Here is a 27187-nt window from a genome sequence, read left to right as displayed (position 1 = left end):
TGAAAATGTTACCTGCTGAATGCTAACACTAAACGCTATGCTAAATGCTACGCTAGCTATCAATACTGTTACACAAATGCTTGTGTAGCTATGGTTGAAAAGCATTTTTTGAAAATCTGAAATGACAGTGTTGTTAACAAAAGGCTAAGCTTGTGAGCCAATATATTTATTTCATTTCATTTGCGATTTTCATGAATAGTTAACGTTGCGTATAATTACGCTCCCGGATACGGGATTGCTCGTCGCAACAGGTTAAGCAGGGGGACACATCTGGCACTGCAGGATTTGACGTCCCTGGCGGCGTATTGTGTTACTGATGGTAGGCTTTGTTACTTTGGTCCCAGCTCTCTGCAGGTCATTCACTAGGTCCCCCCGTGTGGTTCTGGGATTTTTGCTCATCCCGTTCTTGATCATTTTGATCCCACGGGATGAGATCTTGCGTGGAGCCCCAGATCGAGGTAGATTATCAGTGGTCTTGTATGTCTTCAATTTCCTAATAATTGCTCCCACAGTTGATTTCTTCAAACCAAGCTGCTTACCTATTGCAGATTCAGTCTTCCCAGCCTGGTGCATGTCTACAATTTTGTTTCTGGTGTCCTTTTACAGCTCTTTGGTCTTGGCCATAGTGGAGTTTGGAGTGTGATTGTTTGAGGTTGTGGACAGGTGTCTTTTATACTGATAAGTTCAAACAGGTGCCATTAATACAGGTAACGAGTGGAGGACAGAGGCTACTTAACCTTTCTAGGGCAGGAGTACCTATAGCGGAATCCCTCGACAACAATCCACTGAAAAGGCATTGCGCGATATTCAAAAATATTTTTGAGAAATATGTAACTTTCACACATTAATAAGTCCAATACAGCAAATGAAAGATAAACATCTTGTTAATCTACCTATTGTGTCCGATTTCAAAAATGCTTTACAGCAAAAGCACAACATATGATTATGTTAGTTCATAGCCAAGTCCAAAAAACACACATTTTTCCAGCCAAAGATAGGAGTCACAAAAAGCAGAAATATAGATAAAATGAATCACTAACCTTTGATGATCTTCATCAGATGACACTCATAGGACATCATGTTACACAATACATGTATGTTTTGTTCGATAATGTGCATAATTATATCCAAAAATCTCAGTTTACATTGGCGCGTTACGTGCAGTAATGTTTTGACTCCAAAACATCCGGTGATTTTGCAGAAACACTCATAATAAACATTGATAAAAGATACAACTGTTATTCACAGAATCTCCTTAATGCAATCGCTGTGTCAGATTTCGAAAAAACTTTACGGAAAAAGCATAATCTGAGAACGGCGCTCAGAGCCCAATCCAGCCAGAAAAATATCCGCCATTTTGGAGTCAACAGAAGTTAGAAATAACACCATAAATATTCACTTACCTTTAATATTCATCAGAAGGCACTCCCAGGAATCCCAGTTCGACAATAAATGACTGATTTGTTCCATAAAGTCCATAATTTATGTCCAAATAGCCACTTGTTGTTATCGTGTTCAGCCCAGTAATCCATCTTCATGAGGCGCAGGCACGTTGTCCAGAAACAAACAGAATGATCGAAAAAGTAGGGGGTAGGAGTAACAGGTTAAAGGAGTTCCTCCCTCATAAATTCCTCCATGTTTTGCTCCACATACTGTCAAAAATTAGTTTAATTTTTAAGAAGACCACAAAATAGGAAAAATGCCAAGGGGGGATGTTTACTTTTGCAAGGCACTGTACAGTGTGTAGTATAGTATTCTCCAGTGTACTACAGTTTACTACAGAATTCTATAGTAAGTAATGTAGTTTTCTCTAGTAAATGTTTGTGTTCATTCATGTGGCCATCCTTATTGTGCCATGTTTATAAATCCTCCTCACTGCCATACTGCTGCTGATACTGAATGCCCTTGGCACTAGCCATGGCGGGAGCATCCCGGTGGGCTCCCCACATCTCTATATCTCTCCTGGAGGCTGTCCAGAGAGGGATAACGAGAGACGAGTTTTAAATATATGCTCATTAGCCACCTGTAAATCAATCTAACGAGGGCCCATGGATTTTTCATTCCCTTTAATCGCGTCGAGGCAGTAGAAAGACGTGCGCCGGTGCTCATTTCCTCCCAGGCCTGTTGTCCTAGCAAAGGCTGCACCCCCTCTTTCAATTGATGCTAAAAGGGAGGTTGTGCCAAACCATCTTCATTAGGGTTGGGAATTGGACTACTTAAATATCCATTTACAAAGTACCGGCTGCACTTTGCCAGAAAAGAGTGGATCAAGATGTACTGTTGGTATTGGTAGGCAATCCACATAGTATTATACTTGAACTTTGTTTATTCCCCAGAGTGTCTGTAATGAAAAAATTAAAGATTTACAGTGACAGGAAGGACTGTGTGTGTGTGATATAAATAGGGACATGATGATATAGCCTCGGAAATAGCTGTTACCTTTGTATATATCCAAATGTCGTAATTGAAAATAACTTGCACACATCCTTCAAGGAATATATATTGTGGAAAGTACCTCTGGATCATTGGTTCTCAGCCTGAGGTCTGCAGCCCCCTAGAGGTCAAAGCATATTAAAGGAATAATGGTCAAAAGCATATACATTTAATTCCCTTTTTTATTTCTGGCTGCTACATCACCCATTATGGCATATTGGCCTGAATTGGTTATTCACATTCTAATAATTATATTTCTATAGTCACGAGTGCCTAGTGACAGTTCTGTCTCCATTATCTTATTTTAAAGTTCCACTGTTCAATAATTCCTTATTTGTACTGTATTATAGAGTCATAAAACAATGGACTAAATTAGATTAGATGAGGCCTCTCTCCCTGACTTCATTAATGTTAATTGCAATATTAGTAGGTGATATTCATCAAAGCCAGAAGGGCAATTTGTTAATATTAGATATTATCTGCAGTATTTAATTGATGATATAAAAACAAAATGTATGAATTAGTAAAAGTATGTGCTAGATATCTGTGGTATCAGAAAAAGCTTAATTTTCATATGTACTTCAACATAAAGTTCACTGCATAGGACTTTTATAACAAAGCAAAGCATTTAGTGTATTGCTTAAAAATTGTTAAAGCAGATTCCTAAATAGTTTTCAAACACAAACACTCAAAGGGTATGTGTCAAGTCTCATCAAAAGTAGCAATCTTTATAAATGCTCAACAGTGGGTTACTAAGAGGATAATTTGTTAATGACAGTTAATTGATCTCTAGACTTGTGTTTGTGGTTCAAGAAGGTCTCTGCGTCTCATTAGACAGATTTTTCTTATTCTTATCCATTTTTTCTTATTCTTCAGAGCATATTCAGTACCACACGAAGTATTGCAGGTATCACACTCTTTATTCTCAATGTCCAAAATCTGCATTTTTGTAATGTCCTTCATTCCTTGATCTATGAAATGCATGGACAGGTATATGTAGTTTCATCTTCTTCTCCCCCAAAAGAAGGATCAAATGCAGGCAATAAAATAGGTTATTTCTGCACTGAATCCCTGCCTTTTCACATATGGTGGTAAAGCAGGGGGAGGGTTAATCCTGACAGCCATTCCTGACATTTGTTAAATCCAACGTCGGCTCTGTCAATAGCAGCCTTGTCGCTAGTTTTGCCACATGCTGTCATGATCCATCAATTTAATTTGAAAGATCACAAGCGTGCTTAGCCACAAGCAATGGCTGCGTTATTCAATAAGCAGCCTATGCCTCATTCTTATCTGTCAGCGGTGCCTGCTGCCCTGGAGCAGGGAAAAGATGACGAACGAGGAATATGTCTTCCACATCTCTCGAACACAGGCAGCTAGCTCGTGGACTTGCCACATCACATAGAGATGTACGGATAAAAGATGAAGGGGGTCAAAAGGCTAGGGTCTATTTTTCTCCACTTCCTGACTGACTGACGTGCCCAAAGTAAACTGCCTGTTACTCAGGCCCAGAATCCAGGATATGCACATAATTGGTTACATTGGAAAGAAAACACTTTGAAGTTCGTAGAAATGTTAAAATTAGGAGAAAATCCAAAGAAAAACTTAATTTAATTTGTATTTTTTGAGAGCCCATGCTCTTCCAATGGAACGTATAGGGTCATGTCCAAATCCAGCTCCCAGATTGCAATTCTTACAGCTTCCACTAGATATCAAATCAAATGTTATTTGTCACATACACATGGTTAGCAGATGTTAATGCGAGTGTAGAGAAATGCTTGTGCTTCTAGTTCCGACAATGCAGTAATAACCAACAAGTAATCTAGCTAACAATTCCAAAACTACTACCTTATAGACACGGGTGTAAGGGGATAAGAATATGTACATAAAGATATATGAGTGAGTGATGGTACAGAGCGTGATAGGCAAGATACAGTAGATGGTATTGAGTGCAGTATATACATATGAGATGAGTATGTAAACAAAGTGGCATAGTTAAAGTGGCTAGTGATAAATGTATTACATAAGGATGCAGTAGATGATATAGAGTACAGTATATGCATATGAGATGAATAATGTAGGGTATGTAAACATTATATTATGTAGCATTGTTTAAAGTGGCTAGTGATATATTTTACATCATTTCCCATCAATTCCCATTATTAAAGTGGCTGGAGTTGAGTCAGTGTGTTGGCAGCAGCCACTCAATGTTAGTGGTGGCTGTTTAACAGTCTGATGGCCTTGAGATAGAAGCTGTTTTTCAGTCTCTCGGTCCCAGCTTTGATGCACCTGTACTGACCTCGCCTTCTGGATGATAGCGGGGTGAACAGGCAGTGGCTCGGGTGGTTGTTGTCCTTGATGATCTTTATGGCCTTCCTGTGACATCGGGTGGTGTAGGTGTCCTGGAGGGCAGGTAGTTTGCCCCCGGTGATGCGTTGTGCAGACCTCACTACCCTCTGGAGAGCCTTACGGTTGTGGGCGGAGCAGTTGCCGTACCAGGCGGTGATACAGCCCGACAGGATGCTCTCGATTGTGCATCTGTAGAAGTTTGTGAGTGCTTTTGGTGACAAGCCAAATTTCTTCAGCCTCCTCAGGTTGAAGAGGCGCTGCTGCACCTTCTTCACGATGCTGTCTGTGTGGGTGGACCAATTCAGTTTGTCTGTGATGTGTACGCCGAGGAACTTAACTTACTACCCTCTCCACTACTGTTCCATCTATTTGGATAGGGGGGTGTTCCCTCTGCTGTTTCCTGAAGTCCACAATCATCTCCTTAGTTTTGTTGACAGTGAGTGTGAGGTTATTTTCCTGACAACACACTCCGAGGGCCCTCACCTCCTCCCTGTAGGCCGTCTCGTCGTTGTTGGTAATCAAGCCTACCACTGTTGTGTCGTCCGCAAACTTGATGATTGAGTTGGAGGCGTGCGTGGCCACACAGTCGTGGGTGAACAGGGAGTACAGGAGAGGGCTCAGAAACCACCCTTGTGGGGCCCCAGTGTTGAGGATCAGCGGGGTGGAAATGTTGTGTCCTACCCTCACCACCTGGGGGCGGCCCGTCAGGAAGTCCAGTACCCAGTTGCACAGGGCGGGGTCGAGACCCAGGGTCTCGAGCTTGATGACGAGCTTGGAGGGCACTATGGTGTTAAATGCCGAGCTGTAGTCGATGAACAGCATTCTCACATGGGTATTCCTCTTGTCCAGATGGGTTAGGGCAGTGTGCAGTGTGGTTGAGATTGCATCGTCTGTGGACCTATTTGGGCGGTAAGCAAATTGGAGTGGGTATAGGGTGTCAGTTAGGGTGGAGGTGATTATGGTCCTTGACTAGTCTCTCAAAGCACTTCATGATGACGGAAGTGAGTGCTGTGGGGCAGTAGTCGTTTAGCTCAGTTACCTTAGCTTTCTTGGGAACAGGAACAATGGTGGCCCTCTTGAAGCATGTGGGAACAACAGACTGGGATAGGGTTTGATTGAATATGTCCGTAAACACACCAGCCAGCTGGTCTGCGCATTCTCTGAGGGCGCGGCTGGGGATGCCGTCTGGGCCTGCAGCCTTGCGAGGTTTGACACGTTTAAATGTTTTCCTCACGTCGGCTGCAGTGAAGGAGAGTCAGCATGTTTTAGTTGCGGGCCGTGTCAGTGGCACTGTATTGTCCTCAAAGCGGGCAAAAAAGTTATTTAGTCTGCCTGGGAGCAAGACATCCTGGTCCGTGACTGGGCTGGTTTTCTTTTTGTAATCCGTGATTGACTGTAGACCCTGCCAATTACCTCTTGTGTCTGAGCCATTGAATTGAGATTCTACTTTGTCTCTATACTGACCCTTAGCTTGTTTGATTGCCTTGCGGAGGGAATAGTTACACTGTTTGTATTCGGTCATGTTTCCGGTCACCTTGCTCTGATTAAAAGCAGTGGTTCGGGCTTTCAGTTTCATGCGAATGCTGCCATCAATCCACGGTTTCTGGTTTGGGAATGTTTTAATTGTTGCTATGGGAACGACATCTTCAACACACGTACTAATGAACTCGCTCACCGAATCAGCGTATTCGTCAATGTTGTTGTCTGACGCAATACGAAACATTTCCCAGTCCACGTGATGGAAGCAGTCTTGGAGTGTGGAATCAGATTGGTCGGACCAGACCTCAGCGCGGGAGCTTCTTGTTTTAGTTTCTGTCTGTAGGCAGGGATCAACAAAATGGAGTCGTGGTCAGCTTTTCCGAAAGGAGGGCGGGGCAGGGCCTTATATGCGTCACGGAAGTTAGAATAGCAGTGATCCAAGGTTTTTCCAGCCCTGGTTGCGCAATCGATATGCTGATAAAATTTAGGGAGTCTTGTTTTCAGATTAGCCTCGTTAAAATCCCCAGCTACAATGAATGCAGCCTCCGGATAAATGGATTCCAGTTTGCAAAGAGTCAAATAAAGTTTGTTCAGAGCCATCAATGTGTCTGCTTGGGGGGGAATATATACGGCTGTGATTATAATCGAAGAGAATTCCCTTGGTAGATAATGCGGTCGACATTTGATTGTGAGGAATTCTAAATCAGGACTTGAGTACCTGTATGTTGTTATGATCACACCACACCACGTTAACCATGAAGCATACGCCCCCGCCCCTCTTCTTACCAGAAAGATGTTTGTTTCTGTCAGCGCGATACGTGGAGAAACCAGCTGGCTGGACCGATTCCGATAGCGTCTCTCCAGTGAGCCATGTTTCCGTGAAGCAAAGAACGTTACAGTCTCAGATGTCCCTCTGGAATGCTACCCTTGCTCGGATTTCATCAACCTTGTTGTCAAGAGACTGGACATTGGCGAGAAGAATGCTAGGGAGTGGTGCACGATGTGCCCGTCTCCGGAGTCTGACCAGAAGACCGCTACGTTTCCCCCTTTTACGAAGTTGTTTTTTTGGGTCGCCGGCTGGGATCCATTCCGTTGTCCTGGTTGAAAGGCAGAACACAGGATCTGCTTCGCGAAAGTCATATTCTTGGTCGTACTGATGGTGAGTTGATGCTGCTCTTATGTTCAGTAGTTCTTCTCGACTGTATGTAATGAAACCTAAGATGACCTGGGGTACTAATGTAAGAAATAACACGTAAAAAAACAAAAAACTGCATAGTTTCCTAGGAACGCGAAGTGAGGCGGCCATCTCTGTCGGCGCCGGAAGTCAGCAGCCTTTGTTCAAGGTTTCAAGCTTGTTTCTTCCCAAGCAAGGAATAATTTAGAGTGTTAGTACTGGGAGTCAGAGTTGGAAATCAGTCTGTGCACGTGCGACGAAGAGGATGTGCACCTGCTAATTTTGCTTTCCTATTGAACATACTTCTTTCCGTATTAAATATTATAGTTTAATAAAATCTTAGGGTACCTGAGGATTAAATAGAAACATATTTTGATTTGTTTTAACAACGTTTTAACAATGTTTTAACAACGTTTAGAGGTAGCTTTTTGGATTCTTTTCACTGCATGTTGCACAAATTTGAGTTTGCCTGAGGCTGAGACTTGGTAGAGAAAGAGGGACACTTTCCACCTCCTCACCATTATGTTGTGCTCATACAGCCAAATCAGGACTGACTTGAGGGGACAGACTCAGAGCCCAAACCCACTGAACTTTCCCCACATGACCTGACTAGATATTAGTGGTCCTGATGGCATGTAGGTTACGCAATTAGAAATACAAAAAACTGAAGTAGCCCTTTGTGCACCAAATACAAACAAACAAAGTTCCGACATCCCTCTTACTGCCCTATCCTGAGGTCAAGCCAGGGACCCTCGAACACAACACATGACTCCCATCCAGTAGCATTACCAGTCGCGCTACAAAATTTACTGCCCTTGCTGAGCAAGGGAAAAAAACTACTTCTAGGTTTCAGCTCATGTGACATCACAGATTGAATGCTACTAGTGCACAGCTAACTAGCTAGCTATTTCACATCAGAAACATAAGGTTACACCAAAACAGGTTAAACAACTCATTTGTAGGGGAGATAGCATCTCTAACATATACCTGCGAGGACATTTGGCTGGATAGAAGTGCTGCATTAAGTGTTTCCCCAGTGTTTTGTGATGTCAGTTGACATTTAAATTGGAGGAAAAGGCTCTCAGGTTGAGTTCATTAATAAAAGTCCAAAACAGGAAGTGCCAATAACCCAGAGTTATTCCTTCAAAGGTCAAGTTGGGTCTGTATAATTACTGAGTGACAGGCCACTTACAGCCCGGAATTTTATAAAAGAAAAGGTTGCTGAAGAGAGTGGTGAAAAGGTAAGGACAAAAGAGAAAACGGGAGAAGAAAGTTTGGCCTTGAGTGATTGCCAGCCATTTGGAATGAACAGTATGTGTGTCTGTATATGTGTGTGAGTGGCATGGACCTTGCCAGAAAGGATCTTCAATTGCATCTTCTTCTTGCATCTTCATCATCTTCAATTTCTGCAAATAGAGCCAGATTGGTTTGGTTACTGCCATCATCCGTGTGTGAAGAGATACACCTTCCTGCCTCAGCTAACAACATGTGTTCCTTTCTGACAATGTGTGACCCATTTCAAGAAGCTAGGCACATGTCACAATTTAGTACTTTACAAGAGAGGCATTTGAACTTAAAAATTATTTTATTATCAACATTTGTTCCGTCTGAAACGTGAACGTTCATGTGCCTTGATAACAAACTTGTATGCCATCTGCAAATACAAAAAAAATAGTTAAATGATGTGGTTATTTGGTTTAGCCATGGAAAAAGTAAGTAACCTTCACGCTAGCAATGATTGCCTGAGATAATGGATGGGTTGGACAAGCTGAGAGATGAGTTCGGATTGGTCTGCAATGTAGCATGCTTCTGTCTATAACATGAGCTATTCAGTATGTGTAGATAGTCCTTGCTACTGCAGCCTTTTTTAAAGATATCATGGAGAACTGAAAAGGTGTTGCTACTGCTGTCAACATTGCTGCCCTAAATTTAACAGGCGCTGTCAACAAAAATCAGTGGGAAAAGTTGTGATGGACTACTTTCTGGAGAACGATCATGCCATCTGACTGAATGGGGAAATCCCTGATTTAGGTAAAAACGTTTTCATTGAACCAGACATTGTAGAGTCTTCGGATGACAGTGATTGGAGAAGAAATAGGGATCAGGAGTGTTATTATCACATAAAAGGTTGCCGGAGTTTTGAAATCATTGGAATGCCCGGTGGAAGCAGAGTATGATTGCAAATGCGGACGGAGTCGAAAGGAGAACACAGAAGGCTGTTATATAAAACGCTGTCTCAGGATTACATCTTCAAAGTAAGGACAACCATGGCATCCATCACAAAGAGGGAGAAGTGTTCATTCATGATTACGGGTAAGAGTCTAGCTACATTTTTCTAATTGTGTCAGAAAGTCACTCTCATTGCAAGTTAAAGCATACTGTTAGCTAACATGGAACCTAGTATGTGTATGATCTCGGTAGTAATATTATTTGGATCTCAGAAAACCATTTGCATTGCTAGTTATAGGCTAATGTTAGCTAGCTAGCTAACATGGAAACTAGTTGGTTAGTTTTACCTACCTGCAGATTCATGTATGGTGGCTAGCTATCACAATCAGTTGGTATTGCTAGTAGTATGGGTTGGGATTATGGTTAAGTGTTTAGCTAGCATGTCTAAACAAAAGACTCCACTATGCAAGTAACCATTTCACTGTCAGGTTTCCACCTTCTGTATCCTGTGCATGTGACGAATAAACATCTATTTTTTTATATAGTGTGTGTTTACCAGAGACGCAATTTGAAGAACATGACCTGTACCAAAATCAGATTAGGATACTGTATATGCCAAGGACTAGATAAAGTGGCTCCTTGAGAATATCCTGGAGCAGATGCAGATCATAAATCAGAGGATGAAAGTTGAGGTGCAAAGCTGGTGAACACACTTCAACATAGCCACAGAACAGAAGTACTAGCGAGAGCACTTGTTTACTGCACTGTATGAGTGATTGTTTTGGATTCAATGGGCAGTGGCAATTACATCAGTATTGATCTGTGATTTTAGGTAAGTATGACCATTTTATTTCTCTCAAAAGACATGAATCCTTCCTCGCTCTATACAAAGTACAAGTTGGTGCAAGTCCCTGAGTCATTTTAGGGCCACATTAATAAGTAAACAATATGGAGAGGCAAGAGGTGGCTAAATATTTTATTCTTCAAACCCCACACTGCGACGTAAAATGTGGGCAGCACAAACACTAGGGGAGTGGGGGGCAAGTCTAAAGTGTAGTCCAGAGAGGACATATGAATACATAAAATATTACTCTAAGTACACAGCCAAGACAACGCAAGATTGGCTTAGGGGCAAGCCTCTGAATGTCCTTGAGAGGCTCAACCAGAGCCCGGACTTGAACTTGAACCTGAAAATAGCTGTGCAGCGACGCTCCCCGTTCAACCTGACAGTCCTTGAGAGGATATGCAGAGAAGAATGGGAGAAACTCCCCAAATACAGGTCTGCCAAGCTTGTAGTGTCATACCCAAGTAGACTCTAGGCTGTAATCCCTGCCAAAAAGGTGCTTCAAACATAGTAATGAGTAAAGGGCCTGAATACTTATGTAAATGTGCTATGTTTTTTATGTTTAATACATTTGAAAAAAATTCTAAACATGCTTTTGCTTTTGCTTTGTCATTATGGGGTAGTGTGTGTAGATTGGTGAGGGAAAAAACTATTTAATATATTTTGGAATGAGGCTGTAAATTAACAAAATGTAACAAAAATTCAAGGGGTCTGAATACTTTCTGAATGCAATGTAGAAGGGAGGAATTGAGGGTTGCTGAAGGATGGGACTGAAAACAAACCAAAGATAACTATTCTAAAATATACTGTGCCCATAAAATGTATATAGTAAGTATAAGCTGGAAGTAGAAGCCTATGTGTTGTTGTCCATTAGTTTACTCCAATTAGGCAAGGGGTGGTAGTGTTAGGGGAAAATAATAAAATAAAATGTTTTTTTTGTTTAAACAAACACACACACACACACACACACACACACACACACACACACACATATATATATATATATATATATATGACATATATATATATACATGGGGAATTGGAAATTATGCAGACAATTACATTGATGGAAGCCACAATCTATTTAAAATATTAGAGCATTCTATCTGCAATGTTTCCTTGTAAAAATGATAAACGTTAGAAAGCAATCTCTAAGCCAATAAATGGCATGTTGTTTGTGTTTGCATGGGATACAAAAAAAAATAAGTTTAGCACCTGCAACGTTAACGTAAAACCAGGGCAATTCTGGCTCCCAGATTGTGAAGTTCATGTGCTTTCATTGGATAAACAAATACTATCATACTGCCAAAAAAAAAAGTCTTAAAGATCAATAGATTCAAGGATGAAATCGTAAGTTAAAGTAAAACTAAATAAAATGCAGGAAATGGGGATGGATCAGACACATCTTCAGGAAACCACTCACACACTTGACCAGACAAGATTTAACCTGGAACCCAGAGGGGAAAAGGATCTGGGAATACCCAGGAAGAGCTGGATACGGTCTGTGGATGCGAAACTTAAAGAAGCAGGAACATCTTTGAAAGAAGTGGAGACGACAGCCCGCTGACCTATGCTCCCCAAAGAGCAAAAGGGTTTAAGTGAAGTAAGTCAAGAAAAAGGACAAATTAGTTTAGAAGACAATAGGGGAGCATCCTAAAGGATTATTCATTTTCCCCGCAGAGCCATCACTCAAGCTGCACAGGTCGCTTGCGTGGAAGATATGAGTCCACAAATACATTTCAGAGCAGCCTGCTAGAGTGGAGGGTGGATTTCTTCACAAACCTCATTAATAGTCCAAAGCAAAAGCTCCATCTAATTATGAACCTCGTCCATCACCCATAACAAGGGGCTGTCATCGATATTTAGCGCCACCTCAGAAAAAATAACTCTGATTTATATGCTAAGCGAGGAGCCACAATGAATTCGCAAGTTCCCAATCTTGACACTAATGGCTTTCCATAATCGAATGAATGATGTATTAAGCCCAGGCAGAACCTTGGAGAGACAGAAAAAACGAGGAGGGAGAGACAAACAAAAGTCACAGCGAGTGATTTATTTGAGAAACTCTTGTCGTTGGAGTGAGGGAGAGAGGGTCATGTGACCTCTGGATGAGTCAAGCTAGCAGCAAGTAGGGTGTTGTGATTCTGTTCGGAGAAGTGATTTGAATGCAAGAACCCCTTCTGTCTCACAGTCATTAGCACCTCTTATTTAAAATGGGTTTAGTGATCAACCATGCATTGTGGGTATTAATAAAGAAGAATGCAGCAGAAAGCGACAATAACACTTAGAATATGGTTATTGTACTCTGAACTGAAACGCAGCAAAACACAGTAACTGATATTACTTTTGTCGTGCACTGCTATACCTTCAATCTGCATTGTAAAATACAGACCAAGTGTAACTTTGATTTCAGAGTCATTGGCATAGCATATCTTCAAATGAACTCTGCTTTGATATTGCAACTTTAGTCACCCATGATGAAGCTTGGGATTGAAAGTCGAAAACAATAACACATACAGCAGACAAAACTGTTTTACAACAACCGTGGCCACTTATAGTCTTTGTGCATAGTCTTACCAAACAAAATAATATGATTCATGGATATTATCCGGAATAAGACATTTTTCTAGACCTGTATTTATTTATTGGATTTGAAAATCAATATGCACAGAGCCTTATTATATTAAATGGTTCTTCATAGCTCCACAATATGTCCCCTAATTCACCCATTATGTGCCAGAATCAAGTTTGGTATGGTGAGGTTAATGGTTTCATTAGGCAACACATCGCCACCCAGGGCTGTGCAAACAGCTTAGGCTTCTTCTGTTCCTCTGTATTTAATTGTTTTCCATTTACAGTTGTGAAAATATTAAATTACAGGAAACAGAATAGCCTGAGCTAAAGACATTTCATTGCAGTCAAAGATTCAGCTCCAACTATTTATACTACGGACTGTAACTATGGCAATGATTTACGAGAATTTACACAGGCATGAAACCAGTATGGCTGTGTAAGGAGAGCTAATTATTGTACCACCACATTTTAGTTAGGCAATCGGATGGATTGTCTGTCCTTCAACATTTTGATGGTCCCATGGAGGTTTTGTCTAGTTCTTGATTTGTCCCGGGGACATCTCACTCGCAAGAACATTCAGGGAACCTTCAGCAATCCATGACACAACGTCCCAAGAATGCCCTACCCGGGGCTAAAGCTCTGCTACCCAATCCGAGTCTGACAGGCCCCAGAGGTTATGCATTGGGCTATGCCCAGCCAGGGCCTGTTTTTCATCGATAACTAGAGTATGGGTAGGGCTTGGGTATCACTAAATTGATCACTGACATTTTGAATCTGAGACATTTGCTCATGTTCTGCTGCGCTGTACAGTCACTATCTGACTAAGATCTTAACATGGTGTCAGAAATGCTTAAAACTCTACAAAATACAAGGTAGGAGAGATTATAAATATGCTTTGATAGTGTTCCTATCAAAGGACATCAGTAAGGGCCATGTCAGGATTTTCATCTGACACTCTTCGGGGAAGGCCCATCCCTCCTTCCATACAAGCACTGATAACCTTGAGGTTTTTGGTTCCTGGAACCTTCCATTGTGAAAAAGGAGATTTGTGTGGTGTAAGTGAACTGACTGTATGTAGAATAGTCCACAAAGTCTTGCAATGCTATACATGAACTGAAAGACAATTATTTCAAGGTCCCTGATGCTGCTTCCCAAGCCAACTACAAGGTTGAGTTCTATGAATATGGGAACTTCCTTAGAATCATCGACTGTATAGATAGATGGGTGTCATTTTTCCACCAAGTGTCTCTACAGCAGATGCTGAGGAGTACAGGAATCTTAAAAACTGGTTCTCAATAAATGTACAAAGTGTGTGCACTCCAAATGTGCAGTTCTCCAACATTGTTGGATAGGTGCAATTCATAAATCAAGGATTTCATAGTGGAATCATACTTGGGGACTTCCTGTTCACCCCATATCTTCATGCAATAGGACCCGAGCAACAACGATATAACCAAGCTCATATCCGCTCTAGAGGTGTAGTGGAGCGCATGTTTGGTGTATGGAAGAGTTGTTTCCAGTGTCTCAAAAACACATTGCACTTTCAACCCATAAGATGTCGCATTGTCATAACTGCTGCAGCAGTGCTTCACAATTACCTTCAACAGCATGTCTGCCCAGATCCTCGCATTAAAGACGAGGATGATGCAGATGTTCCCATGGTTGAGGCAGACAATGACAGAAATTGACAAGCCTGCAGAGATGCTTTTGCTAAGCAGCAGTTCTGACAACAATGTTAGCTCAAGTGGTTGAAGCAAACAATAGCCATGGATTGGTCACATTTAAAAAAAATTCACAAATAGAAATATCGTAACCCCGAACTGGTGCTAGTTTGAGAAGAACATTGGAACTACTGCTGGTTCATGTTTCTCTCCTCCTTCATAGCCAACTCGACCTAAATTATTTGCATCTTCATACCATTCTCTTCTTTTAAATAGGTCAGTTTGCGCTCATGAAATTCCATGGTCAGTTTCTCATGCATGCTCAACCTCTTTGTCTTTGTCCTCTGGCCCAGGTTAGTGACACAACTTTCCCTCGGCTGCTGCAGATGTAGAGGGCTGACCTTCATCCTTTTAAGACAAGTCCCCTCCAAGCTATGTTGACCATCTACCTCTAGAAAATGATTACATTGCTGCATTAGAGAACATTATTTCTTCAAGAGTTGTGTTCATTAGATCATTTGTATTATGGGAGTGCAAAAGATGACTGACAACATTGCATATTCCCTGTAGTCATATTCCCTGTGTCCTACCAAATGAGGATTGGAGCAGTCCCTCATCGGAACTGTCCAGGGGTTGCTGGCTGTCAACAATCCAGGTCAACAAGTCCCCCAACTCATCTGTCTGGTCTTCCCAGTCTTGAAACACTCCCTACGAGAAACAGCATTTGTGTTCTTTAAGTAGATTTTTACGTTTTTCAACAGGAGGACAAGACAATATAGAAATGATACTAGTAATTATTCATGATGTTTGTGTTACATTTCTGTCACAAGAAAACTAACATTTCAAAGTGACTCTGATTTGTAAACATTTATGTTTTAAAGTACATTGCCTGCAATTCTACACATTTTGCAATAGGGCAAAGAATTTTTTTTGTAGTTTTACAGCAATTTCTTACAAATTTGACCCATTTTGTAATGACTTATCTTAATATGATATCTGAGTGAGAATGACTAACACAATCAATGGGGGCCCTTGATGTCCTGCGTGCCTAATTGGTATACGGCCATGATTACTAGGTCTAGATAGCTGGCTAGACTAACTACCAATCAAGAAATGGGTAACTGGCATGGCTAATTGAGTGACCGTCAGTACTGACATAAGAGAAAAACTACTGTTGCACGACCACATTTTGAAATTGCACCTTGTGAATTTTAATATTCTTACTCTCAATAGTGAGTTGAGACCCCGAATATATATACATATGTATGTATGTATGTATGTATGTATGTATGTATGTATGTATGTATGTATGTATGTACACACACACACACACACACACACACACACACACACACACACACACACACACACACACACACACACATATATATATATATATATATATATATATATATATATATATATATATATATATATATATATACACACACACACATATATATACATATATATATATATATATATGTGTGTGTATATATTTATATATGTGTGTGTGTATACATATATATACGTACATATACACATATATATACACACACATATATATATACATATGTATATATATATATATACATATATATATATGATTTTAATAATAATTTTGCAAGCCCAATTTTTCAGTTTTTGATTTGTTAAAAAAGTTTGAAATATCCAATAAATGTCGTTCCACTTCATGATTGTGTCCCACTTGTTGTTGATTCTTCACAAAAAAATACAGTTTTATATCTTTATGTTTGAAACCTGAAATGTGGCAAAAGGTCGCAAAGTTCAAGGGGGGCGAATACTTTCGCAAGGCACTGTATACACACATATATATATATATATATATATATATATATATACAAATATATATATATATATACAACTATATATATATATATATATATATACATACATACATACATACATACATACATACATACATACATACATACATACATACAATACATATAATTTTGGGGGACGGTGGCCTCCTAGTGGCCATGGACCATAAGCGACATGCCGGGAACCGACCCTGAATATAGGCCACCCACTGATGGGTTAAGGTGGAAGTCCATTCCAGTAGAAAGGGCAAATAATGTTTATCCTGTTTAGGGTGTGGGAGAAATAGGGCTGCCCTGTCTATTTCCGCCCCTAATTTCATGGCAAATGTTTTCTCATAGTTCCATTTTATACAGATTCAAATAACTGGTGATCCATTTCCTAATATAAAACAAAGGATTAAATAAACATGATTGTATTAGTCAATGGTTGTAGTTTTGTTATAGTTCATTCATGTACAGTATTATTGTAAATTACTCAGAACTAAGATACTCTGAAATATTAAACTTGGAAACTGGGAGCAACAATGCTACCCAATTTCTACAAGCTGTTTTTGACAGTTTTGAACTTCAGAAGTCTTGACATGACCAGGTGCTTTTGGTCCTGAGTTTCCGATAATTCAGATTATCAGCACATTACCATCCCCACGAGGCAACAGACCAACCATGTCCCCTGATTAATTATATCACAAATGCCAACAGCATGGTTTGGTTTTCCCTTTCATTGTAGACTTGATATCATTACAAAAGGTCCAGCTTTTAAGTTACAATTCCAATGTTGTACCTCAACTCCCAAGATAAAGCCCTCTAAAAGTCCTCCTTGAACTAGCATCACCACTATGTGTGCCACAAATACATAGTTGATAGATACCATCTATACTGAACAAAAATTTAAACGAACCATGTTTCATGAACTGAAATAAAAGATCCCAGACATTGCCAAATCACACAAAAAAGCGTATTTCTCTCAGTTTGTGCACAATTTTCTTTACATCCCTGTTAGTGAGCATTTCTCCTATGCCAAGATATTCCATCCACCTGACAGGTGTGGCATATCAAAAAGCTGATTAAACAGCATGATCATTATACAGCATGTGCTGGGGACAATAAAAGGCCTAGTGTTTTGTCTTCACAATGCAACAGATGTCTCAAGTTTTGAGGGAACATGCAATTGGCACGCTGACTGCAAGATTGTCCATTAGAACTGCTGCCAGAGAATTTATTTTAATTTCTCTACAATAAGCCACCTCCAACATCATTTTAGAGAATTTGGCAGTATGAAAAACATGCCTCACAACTGCAGGCCATGTGTAACCACGCCAGCCCAGGACCTCCACATACGGCTTCTTCATCTGCGGGATCATCTGAGACCAGCCACCCGGACAGCTGATGAAAGTGTGGGTTTGCAAAACCAAAGAATTTCTGCGCAAACTTTCTGAAACTGTCTCAGGGAAGTTCATCGGCGTACTCATCGTTCTCACCAGGATCTTGACCTGACCTGCAGTTTGGCTTCGTAACCGACTTTAGTTGGCAAAGTGTCGTAATTGACTTTAGTGGGCAAATGCTAATCTTCGATGGCCATTGGCACACTGGAGAAGTGTGCTCTTCATGGATGAATCCCAGTTTCAACTGTACAAGGTAGATGGCAGACAGCGTGAATGGCGTCGTGCGGGTGAGTGATTTGCTGAGGACAACGTTGTGAACATGGTGTGAGTGCCCCATGGTGGTGGTGGGGTTATGGTATGGGCAGGCATAAGCTACGGACAATGAACACTATTGCATTTTATCCATGTCTATTTGAATGCACAGAGATATCGCAACGAGATCCTGAGGCCCATTGTCGTGCCATTCATCAGCCGCCATCACCTCATGTTTCAGGATGATAATGCACGGCCCCATGTTGCAAGGATCTGTACACATTTCCTGGAAGCTGAAAATGTCCCAGTTCTTCCATGGCCTGCATACTCACCAGACATGTCACCCATGGAGCATGTTTGGTATGCTCTGGATTGTTCCAGTACCCACCAATATCCACAATCAGCAGCCTGATCAACTCTATGCTTGAGGCAAATGCTGATCACACCAGATACTGACTGTTTTCTGATCCACGCCGTTACCTTATTTTTTAAGGCGTCTGTGATCAACAGATGTATACAGTATCTGTATTCCCAGTCATAGAAGTCCATAGGCTAGGACCTAAATAATTTATTTCAGTTGACTGATTTCCTTATATGAACTGTAACACTAATACATTTTAAATTGTTGCATGTTGCGTTTATATTTTTCAGTGTTTTGTTATCATTTTTAAATTCATTTTTTTAATGGATGGAACTGATTACATATTTCTGGTTGAGTGACTTAATGATCTGCTAGAACCAATGAATAAAGAATACCAATCAATCATTCGGAAGAGAGGGCGGGTTATATGTGGCACCTGAGGAGATTCCACTGGTCCTCTGCTTCTCTTTGATTAATGCCTCGCCTCATGACTGGGCCTCCCACATTGCATTGCAGACCACTGCCTCAAGACCCGATTTTCCCTTCCCGCTCGCTACCAGGCATACTTGACTCCAAGCTGACGAGACCATCAATGCAGCATTTTAATTGTGTCCCCATTCAGCTGTCTGAAAATACATAACTTTTGATGTAACCGTTTCGGTTGCCCTTCACTTTGCACCTCACCTACAAAGACTTTCAAAGCATGATGGGTTGGTTTTTGTACCCTCAAATGAAAATTGAGGTTTATTTTGTCCTGGTTGTTAGTCACAGGTTGCAGCATTTAATTAAAATAAACCAACATTTCCAGCTGTGATACCGAATTAGCCAGAGCTTGCGATAAACCCATTTTTGTCCACAGAGTTTGAAAATCTTCTGTATTAATTCTGTTCAGCATAGTGCAAAAAGCGAGGGTTTATTCTATGCTCAAGACAAAGGTAATCTGTAAGGGCAGAATTTAGAGTTGAGGGCAGCTGCAAGGCCAAGCATCCAATGCATTTTTTAGGGGAGAAAATTACTTTAAAGCATTTTGGGAAAGAATGCTTCTATCATTATTGTTTAAAATGGCTGAATACAGAATTATTGAAATCGTAGGCATGCATCTTTGTAAGTGGCCTTTATTACCTCCCGCTTTCTTTAAAGGCCACCATAGGGTGCCCGCAGAAGGCAAGAATTGTGGTTAATGGCAGCATCAATATGGCTGTAATGTCATTGAGTGACGCATCCCGGTCATTATCCGGGCCGCTAGAGAGGGGTCCCTGCTCGCAGTAACGACCGAGATGTCAAGAAAACAAACGTTATTACCCAGGCATTAAATATGGTGGTGATTTCTGCAACCGAAGTGCAGGAATATAGCCGTCAGTTGCCAGTCTGAAATTTTGGTCAGAAAATAATATGCAAGGTCATGTAGGGTTGGGATGAATGTGAATGAATGAGGCTGTTTGTTTGCCTGTCTGGAGGCTCCATGAAAGTCCATGGCTTGCAGTCCCCACTCTCACTAAGCAGTTACATGGGTGTAATGCTAAGTACTATGTGGAAAATTGCAGGTGTGTGAGTGTGTGTATTTGTGTAAGGGAGTGGGACATAAGAACATACAACAATTTAGGAGAGACAGCCTGTACAAAATAATGAATTCTCAGTTCAAATGGCAGTTTGGACATATCTATGGTATGTACAATGTTATTTGGCAAGATATGAGGAGGTACACATATGTATTATGGGATACTATTTCAAGGACATCTACTCGAAACAGTGCCTGAGGAAGACACGCAGCATCATCAAGGACGAGCTGTTCTCTCCCATGGCGCCGAACTGGATGGGCTAGATGGTGCCGTAGCTTTAGCTTGTTTGTGATTCTTTTGGAGTATATCTTTAATTTATTTTCACGAAATGTATCCGCTATCATTTCGTATAGCCAACAAGAAATTTTGAACATCAGATCGGCAGTTACTTCGACTCATGGGCTCTTTCTGTCAATACCGACCCAATTTTCAGGGTATGCAAGAGGAAATGCCAGCATTACAGTGGCAGGATAGGGGGAGTCCTGGCGAGATTAAGGCGAAGGGAAAACCGGCCACCTCTTCCCTCCATTCTACAGTGCCTTGCAAAAGTATTCATCCCCCTTGGCGTTTTAACTATTTTGTTGCATTACAACCTGTAACTTAAATATATTTTCATTTGGATTACATGTAATGGACATAGTCCAAATTGGTTGTTTAAAAAAATTAAAATAAAAAAAAAACATAAAAGTGCAACTTGCATATGTATTCGCCTCATTTGCTATGAAGCCCCTGAGTAAGATCTGGTGCAACCAATTACCTTCAGAAGTCACATAATTAGTTAGATTGCACACAGGTGGACTAAGTGTCACATGATCTCAGTATATATAAACCTGTTCTGAAAGGTCCCAGAGTCTGCAACACCACAAAGCAAGGGGCAATATGAAGACCAAGGAGCTCTCCAAAACAGGTCAGAAACAAAGTTGTGGAGAAGAACAGGGTTGGGTTATAAAAAAATATCCAAAACTTTGAACATCCCATGGAGAACCATTACATCCGTTATTAAAAAATGGAAAGAATATGGCACCACAACAAACCTGCCAAGAGAGGGCCGCCCACCAAAACTCACGGACAAGGCAAGGAGGGCATTAATCAGAGAGGCAACAAAGAGACCTAATATAACCTTGAAGGAGCTGCAAAGCTCCACAGCGGGGATTGGAGTATCTGTCCATAGGGCCACTTTAAGCCATACACTCCACAGAGCTGGGCTTTTAGGAAGAGTGGCTTCCAGAAAAAAATAAGCAAACACATTTGGTGTTCGCCAAAAGGCATGTAGGAGACTCCCCAAACATATGGAAGAAGGTACTCTGGTCATATGAGACTAAAATTGAGCTTTTTGGCCATCAAGGAAAATGCTATGTCTGGTGCAAACCCAACACCTCTCATCACCCCGAGGACACCATCCGGCAGGGACTGGAAAACTGGTCAGAATTGAAGGAATGATGGATGGCGCTAAATACAGGGAAATTCTTACAGGGAAATACAGGGAAACCTGTTTGTCTTCCAGAGATTTGAGACTGGGACTGAGATTCACCTTCCAGCAGGACAATGACCCTAAGCATTCTGCTAAAGCAACACTTGAGTGGTTTAAGGGGAAACATTTAAATGTCTTGGAATGGTCTAGTCAAAGCACAGACCTCAATCCAATTGAGAATCTGTGGTATGACTTAAATATTGCTGTACACCAGTGGAACCTATCCAACTTGAAGCAGCTGGAGCAGTTTTGCCTTGAATGGGCAAAAATCCCAGTGGCTAGTTGTGCCAAGCTTATAGAGACATACCCCAAGAGACTTGCAGCTGTAATTGCTGCAAAAGGTGGCTCTATAAAGTGTGGGGGGTGAATAGTTATTCAAGTTATGTTTTTTTTGTCTTATTTCTTGTTTGTTACACAATAAAGCATATTTTGCATCTTCAAAGGTGGCAGGCATGTTGTGTAAATCAATTGATAAACCCCCCCAAAAATCTATTGTAATTCTAGGTTGTAGGGCAACAAAGGGGGTGAATACTTTCTCAAGCCACTGTAGGCCTAAAATGAAACTGAAAACATGCTTTTCTTTAGAAAATAAATTGTCTTAGTATGTTTTTGTGACTTTCCTAAACAAAATCTTAAAATCAATTTATTTGTTATTGTGTATATTACATGTATTAATTAGATTGTTGGCTATAGGTATTCGTCGAGGCCTGGCTATTCTGTTAAATGTGCATATGGTCATTTTGACCGTCATGACACTGAGGTAGAAATCATCAGAATGTAATTGTCTTTATGTTATTTATCTCACAGTTCTGCTAGAGTGTAAAATACACACTGTATTTAGGAATAGTCAGGGACAGGTGGGTTCAAGGTTGTTATTGAAAATAAGCAATTGAAATTACTATATTGAAAATGGTCAGATTGACCCTCTTGGTGGTTCTAGTGTTAACACTGAGGTTAGGGCTAAGGACAGGGCCACCACACACATTGTTATCGCAGAAATTGCTGAGGACAAGAACAAGTACAATAAGTCCAACTATGACCTCCGCAGAGTCATCAAACGAGCAAAGACAATATAGGAATACGTTGGAATCATACCGCATGTGGCAGGGGCTACAGTCCATTATGGATTACAAAGGAAGACGCAGCCATGATCTGCCCAACGATGCCTCTCTTCCAGTCAAACTCGCACACTTCAGCAATAACAACATCGTACCATTCGTGCCCCCACCGACCCAGAGGACTAGGTGATCTCGCTGTCCGAGGTCGACATGAGTAATGTCTTTAATCAGGTCAACACTTGCAGGGCCAAGGGCCAGACGATATTCCAGGGCCCGTTCCCAGAGCATGCGCAGATCAGCTGGTAGGCATAATTTTCAACCTCTCCTTGTCCCAGTCTGTAATCCCCACAAGTCTTAAGATGACTACCATCATTCCTGTTCATAACACAATGACTAACAACCTGTACCACTCACATCTCTGATCATAAAGTGCTTTGAAAGGCTGGTGGTTATGGAACACAACATCCAAGACACCCTTAGACCCACTCAAATTTGCATTCCACCCCAACAGATCCGTAGACGACACAATCTCAATTGCACTCCACACTGCCCTCAACCACCTAGACAAGAGGAATAACTATGTGAGAATGCTGTTCATTGATTACAGCTCAGCGTTCAACACCATTGTCCCCTACAAGCTCGTCACCATGCATAGGACCATAGGACTGAACACCACCCTGGAATTCCTGACGGGCCGACCCCAGATGGTGAGGGTAGGCAAAAGCACCTCTGCCATGCTGACCCTAAACACGGGGGCCCCACAAGGGTGTGTGCTTAGTCCCCTCCTGTACTACTTGTTCACCCATGACTGCGTGACCATGCATGACTCCAACACCATCATCAAGTTACTGAAGACAACAGTGATAGGCCTAATCCCCAGCAACAATGAGACAGCCTACAGGGAGGATGTCAATGACCTGGCAGAGGGGTGCCGGGACAACAACCTCTCCCTCAACATCAATAAGACAAAGGAGCTGATCTTGGACTATGGGGTTGCAGTGGAGCGGGTTGATCGCTTCACGTTCCTCGGTGTCCATGTCACTAAGGACTTAAAATTGTCCACTCGCACAGTAGGGAGTAAGGTGCGACAGCGCCTCTTCCCCCTCAGGAAGTTAAATGTTTGGCATGGGCTCTCAAATCCCCAAAAAGTTATACAGCTGCACCATTGAGAGCATCTTGACTGGCTGCATCACTGCAGTGGTGGTGCAAACGGCCCAGTACATCACTGGGGCAGAGGTGCTCCCTGAAATCCAGGACCTCTATATCAGGCAGTGTGAAATGAAGGCCCGGAAAATCATTAAAGACTCCAGCCAACCAAGCCATAGACTGTTCTCTCAGTTTCCGCACGGTAGGCAATACCGGTGCATCAAGTCTGAGACACAGGTCCTGAACAGCTTCTATCCCCAAGCCAAAAGACTGCTAAATAGCTAACAGAATGGCTACATGGTCTGAGTTGACCCTTGCGTTTTATTTTTGAACTGTCTCTATGCACACTCACAGAACTCTACACACACTTACACTCCAACACATACATAACATACACACATATTCATACCGACTCCACACACACACTAATGTTAGCAGTTGATGTTACTCTTCAAACAACACAGACCCCAAAGCAAATCAGGGGGAGAAAAATAGGTTTATTCAAAGAGATGTTAAGTGATTCTCTCCTCAGAACAAAGGAACAGCCTGTAGTTTTATAACCCAGCCCAGCCTGTGGTTGACCAATTAGAATTCCTTGCAATAAAACCATTGTGTATTCATCTTCAAAATATTCTTACACTAAATAGTCATAATTTACACTGCTGCTACTTTGTTTATCATACGGTATATCCTGATACCACTTTTTACACTGTTTCTATCTACAAGCCAGACTGTTGAACACTTGAACTGGACTGACCACCTGCTCTGATTCTCTGCACCTAAGCACACGTACTAACACACACACACACACACACACACACACACACACACACACACACACACACACACACACACACACACACACACACACACACACACACACCACAACTGCTGCTACCAGACTCATATTATACTGCTCACTTTATACACTGCCCCTCATCCCACCCTTGGGGCGGTGGGTAGCCTAGTGGTTAGAGCATTGTACTAGTAACCAAAAGGTTGCAAGATCAAAACCCTGAGCTGACAAGATAGAAATCTGTCATTCTGCCCCTGAACAAGGCAGTTAACCCACCCAAGACTTTGTTCGCAACTGACTTGCCTAGTTAAATAAAGATAAAACATATGTAAATATTGGACTATAAATTGTGATATACTAAAAGTAGCCATTTACTTTGTTCATATTATTTCTTATTTTTGTTGCATTGTCGAGAAGGATCCTGCCAATAAGCATTTCGTTGGAAGATGTATACCATGTGTATCCCGTACATACCACTAATAAAATATAAAAAACCAAACAATTATGATTGTATTGGGTACTATAATAGCAATTCAAAAACACATAGACATATACAGCATATTAAATAGATTAGAACACAACCTGGTATGCAGGCAAAGGATAATACAATGAATAAACAATACAGCAAAATCAACAATAAATAACCTGTATGATACATGGCCGCATGGACACAAATGTGCCCTGGACAATAATGTAAACACAACTGTGGACGGAGGTGGTTTTCCAATATTCATCTGATTCGCAAGCAGAATACACCAAAGATTCTCGGAATCATTGAGTACCTTAGCTTTTTCCACACTGAACTGCCATGGTAAGTTATATTATATTGGATGTGTTTGTGTGTGATATGGCTTACTGTATGCATTTTCCCATTATTTCACCACAAACTTACTCATTAGAGATCCCCCCCGAAGTTTGTCTGCATATGCGTGTGTGTTTGTGTGTGTGTGTGTGTGTGAGACGTCTGGCCTGCCCGCTGTCTCTCTCCTTTCCCACTCGTTGGTTCTCTAGTTATGCCCAGACGCGTTCAGTAACAGCACTCACCCGTCAGGCCTTGTTAAGGCCTCGGCACACAGCTGACGGGCATTGCTATGCATTATTTAAGGTGCACTTTTCCCTGTCTGTTACTGGCTTCTGAGCCTCTTATTAAAATGGAAGCCACTTACCGGTCAGCAGAAAGGATGTGACAAACCCCCAAGGCTAATTAAGAAAACTGTCTGTTTCCTCACCTCCAGCAAGGCGACAGTAAAGAATACAGCCGCCAATGAGGTGGCAGAGATAGAATGGAATGAACACAGGAGATTCCTTTCCTCCTCCTCTGTAATATGTGACCCTAATCTGAGCGCTTCCAGGGATATGGTGAAGAGGAAACGGCATAGGGGAGAGTGGGTTTAAGTTGAGCAATTTTTTACATTCAGCATCAAAGGGTAAAGGGAAATATCATTCAGTAAAGGGAAATATTGTACTTTTTCAAACAAAGATATCTACATATATTTCAGGATGTTGTTTATACCTGGAAACAATCAGAATACATGTAAACATTACAGTTTTGAAAACATTGCTTGCACAAAAAAAGTAATTTGTTTACCACTTTTTCCATGTGGTTTATTACTTCTCAGACTCCATGAAATGATGACCTCTTTCTAAATATTTGATCAAATTATTCATTTTGTGTACGGTTTCCTAAAAACAAGGGTGGCTCAACATACCACTTTGGCTCAACTTACCCACTTTCCCCTACTGTTGCTAGCTATCTCACTTTCTAACCGAGGTGCATGAATAAAGGAGCTACCTGGAAATGGGAAAGATTGATTACAGATGCCGTATGTTAATTTGATCATCTAGTTGCAATAATCTTCCTGCACAGCAGAAAATGCAAGCTTGTAGTGTGTTCAAGGTTTCAATTTTCACTTTCAAATGAGAAAAAATGGTTTGCCCTAACGCAAAATGTTTCAACCCATTAAAAAATGTCCATGAATTATTTTTCCACATTATAATTCACATTTCCTGTTACTGCAGGATTATTCTCCTGCTGTTAGAAACTGGGTCAAGTTAAGATTTTGAAAAAAGGGTCTGTCACATTTCCGTGAACATGCTTAACTTGGGAGGAAAAATCTTAGATGTGATCCTGTGTGGCTTAATATGTAGCAATGCATGGCACAAGCAATTCCGAGGTCCAGCAGAGATCACATTCTAAATACATGTCCACTTACTGTAACGTGTCACTTTGGATAAAAGTGCAAGTCAAGTGGCATACAGTGGCTTGTGAAAATATTCACCTCTCTTAGCATTTTTACTATTTTGTTGCCCTACCACCTGGAATTAAAATGGATTTTTGGGGGATTTGTATCATTTGACTTACACAACATACCTACCACTTTGAAGATGCAAAATATTTTTATTGTGTAACAAACAAGAAATAAGACAAAAAAAACAGATCTTGACCATGCATAACTATTCACCCCACCCAAAGCCAATACTTTGTAGAGCTACCTTTTTCAGCAATTACAGCTGCAAGTCTTTTGGGGTATGTCTCTATAAGCTTGGCACATCTAGCCACTGGGATTTTTTTCCCATTCTTCAAGGCAATACTGCTCCAGCTGCTTCAAGTTGTATGGATTCCACTGGTGTACAGCAA

This window comes from Oncorhynchus keta, chromosome 34 (assembly GCF_023373465.1).
Source record: "Oncorhynchus keta strain PuntledgeMale-10-30-2019 chromosome 34, Oket_V2, whole genome shotgun sequence".
Lineage (NCBI taxonomy): Eukaryota > Metazoa > Chordata > Actinopteri > Salmoniformes > Salmonidae > Oncorhynchus > Oncorhynchus keta.
Note: the sequence above shows the minus strand (reverse complement) of the source record.